This window comes from Miniopterus natalensis, chromosome 3 (genome assembly GCF_054644295.1).
Source record: "Miniopterus natalensis isolate mMinNat1 chromosome 3, mMinNat1.hap1, whole genome shotgun sequence".
Taxonomy (NCBI): domain Eukaryota; kingdom Metazoa; phylum Chordata; class Mammalia; order Chiroptera; family Miniopteridae; genus Miniopterus; species Miniopterus natalensis.
In genome coordinates, this window is record NC_142083.1 from 60,340,591 (window position 1) to 60,355,111 (window position 14,521).

At 37.3% G+C, this 14,521-nt stretch overlaps 1 pseudogene; it reads left to right on the forward strand.

The window, feature by feature from the left end:
* The first annotated feature begins 968 nt into the window (after positions 1-968).
* Positions 969-2,156, forward strand: LOC107546485 (putative ATP-dependent RNA helicase DDX4 pseudogene; annotated as a pseudogene).
* The last annotated feature ends 12,365 nt before the right edge of the window (positions 2,157-14,521 follow it).

The window sequence follows — 14,521 nt, forward strand, 5'->3', positions numbered from 1 at the left end:
GTTTATTTTTGGTTTAAAAAATGCAGGCCTCAAAGATACCAAAAATTCAGCCAAAAACTATCAGTAGAAACTATACCGTAACACATATCTACTATGAGCCTCACCCTTTACACCATCTTCAATCCTCACACCAACCATGAGAGAAAATTTCCACATTCCAAATTTTGGAATGAGTGGCTAAGTGGCTTGCCCAAAGTGACAGAACCAATAAGTGGATGGCACATTTTTTAACCCAGTCTGTTAAGTTCCCAATTCTATATACTAACATTTCTCATGGGAATCCTCTTCTGAGGTTACTTTTCCTCCATGACCACTAGCTAAGACTGCAGAACTAGGGGAAGTGGAGCTAATTCTGGAGGTTGGCCCAGGCTGAGTTCAGGGAGTGACAACTACATGGTAGTGCTCAGCAGGAGACGCCAAGCAGAGGTGAGAAAGACCCTAGGTCTCACTTCACCTCTTTCAATTGTGATTGACGTCCATCCTAATTGTAGGTAACATGGAGCACAGGGTTTCTCTTTTCACTTCATAGGGAGATTGGAGCAGCCTTTCTTTGGTAGAAGAGACAGGGCTGCTCAAAGATATAAACCAATTTTGTAAGTATTATGAATATATTAGCATTTTTATTTCTCAGATGATCTTTGTCCATAAAGTGTCAGATGATTTCTTTCCATTATCCATCCATTCATCTCTCCATTTAGTCAACAAACATTTGTGTCAAGCCAATGAAGTTCCAGACAATTTTGGAGAATAAAGGGATGAAGTAGTGTAATGGAAGGAATGTGAACTTTGAAATTAGACAGCGTTTACTTGAATTCTTACCTCTGCCACTTATAAGATAAATTATCTAACCTCTCTGAACCTCCATTTCATTGTATGGAAAGAGAAAACAATAATCACTCTCTCTAAGACTGTGTAAGGACAAACCCAAAGAAGTACATCAGTTGCCTAACAAAGCATCTGTACCAAGAATGGTCTTCCCTTCCTTTCTCATTCAGACATTGCAAGGCTATAATGTACTATGTGCTACTCCTGGAAGACTCATGGACATCATAGATAAAGAAAAATTGGTCTCAGGTAACTCAAATCTTAAATTTTAGATGAAGCTGGTTGCATGCTGGCTATGGATTTTGGGCCAGAAACGAAAAAGCTAACCTCCTGCTTAGGATTGTAATCAAGAGAACATCAAACAATTATACTCAGCCTGGCCGGGCATGGCTCAGTGGTTGAGCATCGACCTAGGATCCAGGTGATCAGGGTTTGATTCCTGGTCAGGGCACATGCCTGGGTTGCGGGCTGCAGCTGATCAATGACTCTCTCATCATTGATGTTTCTAGCTCCCTCTCTCCATCTCCTTTCCTCTCTCTGAAATCAATAAAGATATATTTAAAAAAATAAAAAACAAACAAAAAAAAACAATTATACTCAGTGTCGTTTTTTTCCCACAGGAAATTCGAAGTTTGGCTGGGGCATTTTAAAGGCTGAGTTGTTTGTTTGTTGCTGTTGGACAGGTGGGTGGAGTACATAGAGATGTTCAGCAGACCATTAAGTTAGCTAGTATTCAAAATGAGAAAAACCTGTAGAAATTCTGCAAAATACAGATGATAAAAACTATCATCTTTGTTGAAACTTTAAAACAAAAGCATATTTTACTGCAATTTTTCTTTGTCTAGAAAAAATGACAACTACAAGCATTGATGGTGATCTCAAGTATATGAGAGAAAGAGAGAGAGAGAGATCTTGGGTATTTTCACTGCATACGGTGCCCAGCTCTTATAGCTTCTTCAATAGCTGCTAGACAGCTGGATATTGAAAATGTTCAATATATTACCAATTTTTACATTCCTTCTGTGTGTTCCTTGAATTCAGTCTACTGAGCATTGTGGGAACATTGGCGGAGCTATTTTCTTTCTCGATGCTGAATCAGATAACCATTTAGCACAGCTTCTAGTGAACTGTTGGATGTTCAACAGGGTGCTCCTGTGTGGCTGGAAGAAATTGCTTCTAGCACATATATTCCTGGCTTCAGAAATAGTACAAGAAGAAATGTGTTTTCATCAGTTGATAGTCAAAAGAATTATCATGGCAAGAGCATTTTGAACATAGAAGAGTTTTCTTCACAAACTCCCACTCTGATAGATGATGAGTCATGGGATTAAAACTAAAACATTTACATTTGTGCCACAGTTTTGCTCCAAGGAAGAAAATAGTTTCGATTTTTGAGTTTTTAATGCAAGTGTGAAACCAGACATTCTTGCGTTTCTTGTCCTCCTGTTCCCACTTCTACCCTTGAAAAAATAAACCCTTACTGACTAGCTATGTGAGATGCTAAAATTACAGTGTCAGTTACTAATACAAATTGTGTTACCTGGAAAGATTAAAGCATTCTAAATGTCTTGCAAAAAAAAAAAAAAAAAAATCCTTTAAGAAGCTTACAGTTTATTTGGGGAGAGAATAGAGAACAAAGAATAACCAGAAGAGATGACAAAATATTCTTCAGGGCATAAAATGGAAAGAAAATTGGTGCAATGGGAGTATAAAGAGCTTATTTGCAGCATGTGAGACTGAGAATTTTATTAATATGAACTTGCCCTTCCTAAATCAATAGTGATGACCTATGGGCGAGTCCTTCCCACTACCTGGTTTCATTGCCCACTCTTGTCTTCTTCATCGGTGTAGCGTGTTTAGAGTAAGAGAGAAGAAACAGATGGAAACAAAAGGCACAAAGCAAGAGAATCAGCCTCTTTTGCCCTTTTCAGAGAGGAAGGCATTTTCTTTAGTCTTCACCCAAATTTCTGCCCTGTGATTTTTGTCCAGTTTATCTGTGGCATTTGCCAAATCTATCTTAAAGAGCATCTTTTCTTTTTGAGGAATCAGAATTTTATTTTACTCTTTTATTTTGAAATAATTATAACTTCACAGATAATTGCAATATATCCTTTACCCAGTTCTCCCCAATAGGTCCATCCTTTATAATTATAATGATCCAAACCAGAAACTTGGCATTGGCAAAATGTATGTACAGAGGCAGATTTTTGCTGTCCTTACTGCTTTTTCTTTGTGTGCTTCTTGTAAGACTCAGAATTAAAAAAAAAAAAAAAAATTAATTGAATTTATTGGGGTGACATTGGTTAATAAAATTATATAGGTTTAAGGTATACAGTTCTACAATGTATTATATGTTCACCACCCCAAGTCAAGTCTCCTTCCATCACCATTTATCCTCACTTTACCCTCTGCTTTCCCCTACTCCCCTTCCCTCTGGTAATTACCAGCTGTCGGTGTCCAGGAGTCTTCCTTGGCTTAATCCCATCACCCTTCTCACCCAGCCCCCAGTCCCCGTCCTCTGACAGCTGTCAGTCTGTTCTCTGTACCCATGAGTCTGTCTCCACTTTGTTAGTTATTTTGTTCATTAGATTCCTTATATCAAAAAGACTCAGAATGTCTTATTGTGATTAATCCCCACTTTGCGCTAACAGTGTGCAGAAGGCAAAGCAATGCCAAGTGTATTCTGTGCCAATTTTTCTGTGGGCACAGACTTTCCAAAATAAACATGTCCCCAACATTAGGAATCCTTTCTATGTAAACTTTGGCAAGACGGTTGAAACACACACAGTATAAGCAAACCAAAAAATGTGGTTTGCTTAGGAAAAATCTCAAAATAAGATAGTTGGTAAGCTTCAATGTATTTTCATGGTTATCATAGCGAACTACAGATATAATAAAATTACTTTATTTTACTTTATACTGATTACTTTAAGTCATTTTTGTGGAATTCTTTGGAACTAACAAATTGCCTTTATATACATTTTCTCATTTCATTTTCACAATTATATTATGTTGAAAAGTATATATTGTTTTTCTATTTAACAAATGTAAAGCTGTGGCTTAGGGACAGTAAAAAAAAGTATGTGGAATGGGGGAGAAGACATTCAGTGCTGAAATAGGATTTATCCTACCCAAAATAAAAGCATTTACCAATTCTACTTTTATCTGAATATGAGCAATCTGGTTAAAAAATGAGTTAGAGTTTAAGTAAACTCCTCTCTTCCACTCTCATTATTTTATTTGGACTGGGTCATCACCTTTTTTTCACAGACTCAGGGAATCATTGATTGCCTACTATCTGGTCAACTGTTTTCTTGTAGCAACTTAGTCATCAACTAGTTTCCCTGGAATGAGGGATCTCCCTGCCATCTGGTCATCGATTGTTTCCCCAGACCAAGTCCGTCATGGACTCTTCCCAGGGCTGACTCATTTGTCACTGTTCTGTGTGGAATGAGTCAACAGTCCATGGTGTTCCCAGGGGTAACTGTCATCAGTGGTCTTCCCTGGACTGAGGGAATCACTTCCTGCCATTTCATCATCAACTGATTAAAAAAAAGAAGAAAAAGAAAAAAGAAAGACCTGTGTAATGTACTGAATGTTTGTATGTCTTCAAAAGATTCATGTATTGAAGGCCCAACCTCCAATGTCATAGTATTTGGAGATGGAACCTTTGGGAGTAATTAAGATTAGATGAGATCATAAGGTTAGAGCCCTCTTGATGAGATTAGTGCCCTTTTAAGAAGAGACACTGGGTAATTCTCTCTCCCCTACACCCCACCAGGTAAAGACAGAGCAAGAAGGCACCATCTACAAACCAAGAGAGCCCTTACCAGAGAGTTCTTACTAGAATCCAGCCATGCTGGAAACTTGATCTCAGACTTGCAACCTCCAGAACAGGGAGGAAATAAAGTTGTGATGTTTAAACCGCCCATTCTATGGTATTTTGATATGGTAGGTCAACATGACCAAAATAACTGCTGAGGCTTTGGAATGGTTGTCTCCAAATTTATATACTCTAAAGCCCAATGAAAAGCTCATGGACTTATCTGCTTATTAATGTCTATGGTAGTCACAATTCTAAATATTTTTGGTTTTTTTATTTTGAGATAGCAGAACTGCTGGCTGATACCACAACACCAACTGAAATGACCCCAAAATTGCTGTTTTTAGAGAAAAGCAGTACAAGTAATGTTCTCTGCAGAAAATAAGAAAAATTAAGCTGCAGATTTAAGTTTCAGTTCTTAAAGCAGAAAGTATTCTTTACATGAAAATTTTGTTTACATGAATATTTTATTTCTTAATAATATCAAATAATAATTTGTTTCTATATTATTGGGTTTACATTGCACAGCCTAAAAAATATATAATTACATTTTTCCTGGGCCTATAGTTTTTCTTATTAAGATTTAAATTATAATATAAGGTGATTTCACCTATTTTTCAACATTCAACAATTTTTTATGTTCCATTATATCAAACAAGAAAATATGCTTGACGCCATAGCTATTTTTGCTCAGTGGTTAGAGCATCAGCCCACATACTAAAGGGTACAGGGTTTGACTCCGGCCAATGACACATACCGCGGTTGCTGCTGGATCCCAACTGAGAGAGACAACAAATTGATGTTTCTCACATGGATGCTTCTCTCTCCCCCCTCCCCACTCTCTCTGAAAAGCAATGGAAAAAATATCCTTGGGTGAGGATTTAAAGAAAAAGAAAATACGCTTAAGATTTTAGAAAAATAAAAACAGAAGAAAATGTCTCTGCCACTGATTTCTTGGTCTTAAGCCTTGGTCTTTTTGTGGTTGTTAATCTTCACCCAAAGATATTTTTTCCATTGTTTTTTGTTTTTTTTAGAGAGTGGAAGGGAGGGGGAGAGACAGAGAAAGAGAAACATTGATGTGAGAGAGACACATTGATTGGTTGTCTCCCACACTCACTTTGACCAGGCCAGGGATTGAGCCTGCAACCCAAGTACATGCCCTTGACCAGAAATGAATGGGAGACCCTTTAGTCTGAAGGCCAAGCTCTAACCACTGAGCCAAACCAGCTAGGGCAAGCCTTGGTCTTTTTGCATTTCAGTTTCTTCATTTGTGCAATATAAATAATAATAGTATCTATCGCTACAGTCATTATGAGGAATAAATTAATTGTGAAGTAAGGCATGTAGAACAATGTCTGAAATGTGGGAAAATACTGGTGATGTAGCAGCTCTTTTGAGGTCCTGAGGTAACAAGTGAGTGGGCAAAAGCTACAAGATAAAACTGGAAAGATAAAAAGAGCTTGGGTCCCTCATGGCCTTGTGGATCTCCCAACCAGTCTTGAACTTTCTATTATTTGATGGGAAAAAAAGCTCATTTGGTTAAGTTATTTACTTTTGATACTTGCAACTAAAATTAAATACTGCTACATACAGTTTAATCTACACAAAATGTATACTACAGCAAAATAAAATAGGAAAACATAAATGTCTATGTAAAATGGACTGAAAAGATAACCATCAAACTTAGAAATGTGGTTACCACCTGGGAAATAAATTAGGCATGAGAAGTAAAATGAAAGTAGAAATAAGAGGGCCAATACTCTCATTTTGCTCAGTATACATTGTATTTGAATCTTTTACAGTGAACATACTTATGTAATTTAAAACAAGAAATAGCATTTTTTCAATTCCTTTGTTTTCGGGTGTTATGATAGTGCATTTTGTTTTTCAAGTTGTTAGCAGGAAAATAGGTGAACGGGTTTGGAAATTTAGGCTATAACCTTCATGTGATTTTATACGTAGCTACTCAAGCCAAAAATATTACCTTAATTTTCCTTACCCTCAACCCATCACCATTGAAAAGCCCACCAAGCAAGCACACTCCCTCAGTGAGCCACCTGCAGTGATCTGCACTGCTCTGATCACTGTGATTACATTTAGGGCCATCTGCAGAGGATTGCAGGGTCTGGGAAAAGTCACACTCTGTACTCCTCTCCAACATTTTTATTGAGAATAAATATTTGTAAATCATTATCAAGAATAGTATACGAGGGGAAAACCAAACTAAATAACACAGTGTAAATAAGAGGTTTTTATAGCTATGAGTCCTGAGTTGTAGAGCCAAGCAGGCAGCCCCAGATCTGAATTGGAATGCCATCAATCATTTTCAGGATCATTAACATCTCTTTCCATGAAAAGCTATAAAGTTGCTGCAACTAATCCTCTATAGCAGCACAGGATAAGAGTACAGTCAGCTTCAGCTTAAAAAGAAAATCACTCGTTTTCTACATCATTCTTGTGTATTTAACAATTCAACAAACATGTGTCGAACACCTGCAGTGTCCCAGGCACTGGACTAGGCTTTGGGTGAAGAGCATGGGATGAGTGGAGGACACAGGCTAATGACTGTCAAGACACATTTCTCTACTGAACTCTCTTATATGGGAAGCTGGCAAATTATTTGTTCAACAGGCATCCATGAGTGGAAAAAGAAGAGTGTGAAAAGAGCAAGCAGATATCAAGAGTCAGAGGATGGCTAAGGGTCAAAAGCAGAACAAAGAAACTAATTAAATCCAAGGCATTTGTTCTTCTAGCCACCTGTCTATTTCTGTTAGCACAAATCACTGCTTAGCACAGGCTTATGCTGGCTGTTATGGGCACTACACGGATATGAAAACCGTAGGTCCTGCCCTCAACGGGCTTATAGACTAATGAGGAGGATAAGTATAATCAAATAATTCCTACACAAATAAGTATGCATTAAATGTCCAAACAGAAGTTTGAGCCCAGGGCCAAGAAGTCTGTGGGAGGGAGAGAAAACTTTTGGCTGTGCAATCTGAGGAGTCCTCATGGGAGAAGTGGTTAGTTGAAGAATGATTTTAACAAGACCAAACAGCAATGGAAGAAGCAGAAAAAGGGAATTTTTAGCCATGCCATTGGCAGAAACAAGGACATAAAATTGTCAAAAAGAAGGTGGAGGCGTTCAGGTCCCTCTAGGACCAGTGAATAGTCCACTGACCCAGAAACGGGTATTCAAATGACCTCCAACACGGGGCAAGGGAAATGAATAGATTATCCATGGACCTAAGCCCTCCCATGGTATTGTCTTTATCTGATCTGTCACTTGGGTTTCTATGAAGTGACTGTTGAGTGCAGAATCAGGAGAGAGAAAAAACTGAGGCACAGAGACTAATCAGAAGGAGACGGAAGCAGTTCAGGGAAAATACTCAGGGCCCGTGTGAAGAGATACAGAAAGAAGGAGGGAAAAGGAATTGTTATAGGAAATCTGCACTGTTATAGGATATCTGCATAAGTAGGTAAGAGGTCTAATAATTTGGACCTTATTTAATATTTGTATACTATTTATATTTGCAAGTGGCACACACACACATTTTTAATAGACTTTCAGATTTATAAATAATTTTCAAAGATAGTACAGAGAGATCCCACATACCCTGCAATCAGTTTCTCCTGTTAACATCTAATGTTAGTATGGTCCATATTTTTATAATTAACAAACCAATATTAATATATTATTATTAACTGAAGTCCATACTGTATTCATATGCAGAATTGCTATGATAGTTCCCATATACTCTTCACCCAGCTTCCCTAAGTTACACAGCCACAATACATTTATCAAAACTAAGAAATTAACATTAGTACAATACTATTAACTAAGCTGCAGATTTTATTCTGACTTTGCTATTTTTTTTCCACTAATTTTCTTTTTCTGCCCCAGCATGCAATCCAGGACTGTCCCTTGCATTTAGTCACTATGTCTCCTTAGTCTCCTCTGACCAGGAGTTTCTTGGTCTCTCCTTGTTATTCATAACCTTGACAATTTCAGGGAGCACTGGTCAGATAATTTGTAGACTGTCCTTCACTTCATGTTTGATGTTTTCACATGATTAAACTTGGGTAATGGATTTTGAGGAGGAATACCACAAAAGTGAAGTGTGCTCATCATGGTATCATTTCAGAAGGTAGATGATAGCAGTATGACTTATTACAGGTGATGTGAATTTTGATCTTTTTATTAAGGTGGTGAGTGCCCAGTTTCCTCCACTCTACAGTTATTATCTTTCCTTTTTCATATTGTATTAATTAAAAGAGAGTCGCTAAATTTAACCTACCCTCAAGAGGAAGGAAATCAATTCCACTCACTGGAGAGAACACCATCAAATAATTTGTAGGCATTATTATAACCACATCAATAAGCTAATATATATTGGGAGGAAATATTTGGAAGCTATGCAAATATCCTCTTTCTTCTTCAAGTTCTTTACTAATATTAGCATTCATCAGTGGATCTTGCCTGTAGCAATTATTACTATAGGGTTCTAACGGTGATTTTCTGTTTCCCTTATATCTTCTCATTTATCAATTAAAATTCATCTATAAGGAACATTTATCCCTTCTCCCTCATATATTTTTTCATTATTTACTTACTTATTTATTTATATAAATATGGACTTAGGTATGTTTATTTCTCTGGGTTTTAATGCCATGTTATTTTTATTTATTACATTGCTCAAATTATTACAGCTTTAGCCATTCCAGCTATTTCATATTGACTCCTGTGACCTTTTGACATGCCCCTAGCCTCTTTTATTTTTTTTTTTTTTGGTCTTTTTCTCTTTTATTTTCAGCCTTGCCTTACTTTTTGTCATTATAAGATGCTCCAGAATCTGATATTTCCCTTGCCCTAGACCTAGACTCAGCCATTTCTCGAAGGAGTCCTGGTTTGTTTTATTGAAGCCTGGTATATAGAAACCAAGAATTGGGCATGATATATGCTTGTTGCTACTGGAGTATCACTCTTTTTAGGCCCTCTTAGTAGATAGGCTTAAGAAATGCATATATGTACACAACCCCACACATACACATATCTATGCTTATTTCTGTACTTGTATCTCCGTATATCTATTACAATAAATGAGTTTATAATATTACCAACTGTAATCCAGCATCACAGTGTTCATTTTAGCCTTTCCCCTGCCCTCCCTGACTCATTTATAACTTCTTTCTCTGACAGTGAAAAATATGGCTCTCATTATCTACAATATATTTATTTATTTGTTCATATGTAGTATACAAGTAGGGTAGTTTCAGAATTGCTATCACATGCTATTATAAAAATTTACCAACCAGAGTACTGTGTTTGTAAATAGTTCTTTGTCTTTAGACTTACATTATCCAATCAAAATGCTGTTTTCCAAAGTTCTTTAGGTAAGCTCCTTTTATTCTTGGCCCCTTCAGTGAAGTTATGTCACACATTTGTAATATAGTTAAATTGTCACAGACTGGGTTCTCCCAACATTCTGATTGATGTTTTAAAAATTACACACAGTAAAGCTTACTCATTATGGTATACAGTTCTATGAGTTTTGACAAAAACATAATCTATCCACATCCACAGTATCATACAGATAAGGTTCATCACCCTAAAAAATATCCTGGATGGTGATGAAGCCAACCAAATTAAAAACCTCTAATAGTTCCAGCCACTTTCTTGGACACAGTTTTTTTGTTGTTGTTTTGTTTGTTTGTTTGTTTGTTTTTAATATAGCCTTTACTGATTTTAGAGAGAGGGAGAGATAGAAACATCAATGATGAGAGAGTCATTGATTGGCTGCCGCCTGCACACCCCCTACTGAGGATCAAGCCTGCAACCCAGGCACGTGCCCTGATCCAGAACGGAATTGAATTGTGATCTCCTGAATCATAGGTCAATGCTCAACCACTGAACCGTGCCAGCTGGGCACTTGGACACAGTTTTACCAGTTGCTTAAATCTCACAAAGTTCTAGAGTAGCAAGCATGCTTCACAAGAGTAAAGTAAAAAAAAGTGAAGAAACAAAAATATTTTACAGGAATAATGACCAAGTTTGCTAGAAGATGAACTAAAATTCAATTCAAAGGGTTGTATCAGCATTGTTCTTACTCATCTGCACAGTGGAGAATGCAACTGCTAAATGGGACCTCGTTTGTTATAGACACAGGAAGAGAATAATCAGAGATAACAATTTCTATCATTATCAGCTTTACAAATTAATGTGTTGATTGAGCTGCAATGAAGTGACTCATAAAATCAAACTTCCTAATTCTCCTTTGTTCCCCATGTTTATTGCTTTGATTTAGCGCCTTATCATGTCTCATCTAAATTATTAAAATAATCTCCTAAAACTGGTTTCCCTCAGAATGAGGGAATGAAACCTGCCCACTTACCAAACTTATCTTTTTAAAATTCATATCTGATTATGTTTCTCTCAGTTAAAAACTAGACGGCTAGTTTGCCATCAGGAAGATTCCCAAACTCCTTACCATGGCACATGCATGATCCACTGACCCTCCTAGCCAAACTGGTGCACTTCCCAAACACACTTCTTTAACCACAACCTCCTCCTCATCCCTCACACAGGCTATCTGGCTTCTTCATAATTTTCCCCCATTCTTCTCTCTCTGCAAACATAACCCATCTTTCAAAACCCAATCAGATTTCACCTCCTCTGGAATCTTGCACTTCTCAAAGTGAATTTCATTTTCTCTCTCTCTTTGTTGTGCTCCCATGGCCCTTCGTAGCATATTGTATCGCGTAGTACTTATTTATATCCCTCTTTTTCATAAAATTTGAGCTCCTTAAAGGAAGAATGCTGTCTTTCACCTTCGGCACCATTCTTAAGATCTAGAAAGTACCTGGCTTATTAGCTGCCATTTGTGGTGTGAGTGAATGAGTGATAAGATGGAATATGAATTTAGACAATCATACCAAAAAATAAAATGGCAGAAAGTTGGAAAGCTCTCATGGGCCTGTTTATTTACTTCCCTAAGGTTGCTTGTTGAATCAGAGAAGTGAGAACTGGGGTTTTTGTTTGTTTGTTCATTTTGTTTTGGGGAAGGGAGAGTGGAAAGACTTAAAGGGGGAAGAAAGTAGGTGGAAGTGAAGTTCCATGATCCATGATCTTGGGAAAAGTTGTGTATTTCACAAGGCCATCTGCTTCTGAATCCTGGGAATTGGCCCTGAAAATCTTTCCTTTAAAGATACCCATAGGGATAGTTTTCCAACTGTCCTGGGAGGGATGATCTGGGTCTAGTTTGGTGTGCCTCATGTGAATCCAAGAGGATCTATGTTTTATTTTGATGGCAGTGTAGGTGGTTAGTGGTACTTCATAAGAGCCTCTATAGTGAAGTGACAATGTACACCTTCTCCCACAGACTCTGATGTACACCTGATCTCCCAGTAGAAAGAAATGGCAAGGCTTGTTAGTCAGTGTAGGCCATTCCCTTTTTATGTGTTCATGATGTGCTTCAAGTGTACTCATTAGTTCTTGCATGTAATTAGTCATAGCATCAAGTTGTCCAACATAGTCCCCATAATGCTCACTCAGTCCAGGAGTGGAAGGTTTAGATATGCCAGTCTACCAGTTCAAATGTTAATCTCATCCAGAAACACCCTCACAGACACACCAGAATAGTGTTGAACCAAATATCTGGGGACTCTGTGACCTAGTTAAGGTCCCTACTCCACCCCCAGGCCATGCACATTTCTCTATTTGCAAATTAAATGAATTACCATTAAAGGTTTAAATTATTTCTGCTAAATTTGATTCATTTCATTTCATACTACAGTTCCAACTTCTGTAGATCCTTGTGGATTCTAATGCTTTCATGTATCATGTTAGGTCCCTTTCATAGCTTTGTATCATCTGAGTATTTGATTCTTAATATTTGAATTTTATATGTTCTAAATTACAGATAAAATTTGGGAAGCACAGAGCAAAGGGTAAACATGACTGATAATACTTCTCAAACCATTAATGGACATTCTTTAAACTAGTATAACTACATAACCATAATGAACTTATTTAACTCAATTGTCTTCAAAGAGTAGAGAAAGGGTAATGTTTTATATGTTGCCCATGGGTGCATGCATGAATTTCAATGAGAAGTGAGGGCATGTGTGAATTTTGAAAACCCTAAAAGTAATTCTGATATATAATTTCAACTTCCCAGTACCCCTCAATTTAATATGACTAGCAAGTCCATAGTAACTGTTCAGAAAAAGAAAAAAAAGGAGATTCTTACACTTCAATGAAACAGTTAAATTATGTGAATGAACCACTTATACTATTAGAAATCTTCACTCATAATTTCTGGATCAAGAGATTTGTTCCCATGGACGTAACATTCCGCAAACTATGAATTTTGTGAGCATTTAACTTCAAATAAATGTTCAGTCACATGTACATTTTCAATACTAACATGGTTTCTGTGTTCCCCAAGAGCTAAACACAGTATGTTAGAGTGCCTAGTTTTGGAGAACCGTTCAGACACTCCAGAGAGGAAGTTAAGCTCTAAAGAAGAACTCCGTTGGCTAATTCAAAAGAATATATGCACCATATGTTTATTGCAGTGTTATTTACATTAGCCAAGATTTGGAAGCAGCCTAAATGTCCATCAGTAGATGAGTGGATAAAAAAAAACTATGGTACATTTACACCATGGACTGTGGCTTGGCCATAAAAAAGAAGAAAATCTTACCCTTTGTGACAACATGGATGGACCAGGAGAGTGTTATGCTAAGTGAAATAAGCCAGTCAGAGAAAGACAAATGCCATATGATTTCACTCATATGTGGAATCTAATGAACTAAATAAACAAAATAGAAACAGACTCATAGATAGAGAACAGACTGACAGCGTCAGAGGGGAGGTGGTCTGTGAGGCTGAGTGAACAAGCTGAAAGGATTAAGCAAAAACACACACACAAAAACAACCCACAGACACAGACAAACAGCATGGTGATTACCAAAGGGCCAGGGGGTGGGGGGAGGTAGAAGAGGGTATAAGGGGGATAAGTGGTGATAGAAGGAGACTTGACTTGGGGTGGTAAACACACAATACAATATACAGATGATGTGTTATAGAATTGTAAACCTGAAACCTACATAATTCTATTAACCAATGTTGTCACCCCAGGAAATTCAATTAAAAATAAATAAATCAAAATAAAACAAAGAGACCTGTTGAACTGCAAACTCTACAAAGGGACTAGTACAGAAGGAAAATAAAGAGTGCCATGATCCATCCGGTGGCTTCCACATGAAGAAATAATGTGCCTGGCTCTAGGAGTTCTGAAATGGTTTGGAACAAGTACAATGTCACTATTCTGATGGAGAATGCTATATACCAAAAAAAAAAAAAAAAGCTGTTTATGAGAAAATGAAACTATCTGAGACCTGAATTAAAACACAAATATTATGCAATACACTTAAAAATGCACAAGTATTATTTATGTCATCACGTGGACACTGTTTTTCAGATTTGGAGACACAGAATTTGAAGGCAAGCAACTCATTCTTGTGCTTTCACCTTATCTCCATCCTACTTTTCATCTTCAACACACACTCATAAGAAAATAAAATCCTTTCTTTGTCCAGCTGAATTCAATCAACATCCACTAGAATCCAAGACAAATGTCAAACACTGCTCTTCCCTGTGGGTTTCAATTACACTAGTAAGAACCTACCACCAAACTGGTGGCTCTTCCTAATGACTATGGGCAATACCTCTTAGATTTGGCAGTGGTGCAATTGTAAGGCTCTTTCACTCAGCCTTAGAAAGAGCACTGAGTAACCCCAGTGTCTCCTGATTCCTAGGCTGGTATCCTTTTCTAAGAGTTACTGTTAGTCAGTTATAGCTTTAGAACATTA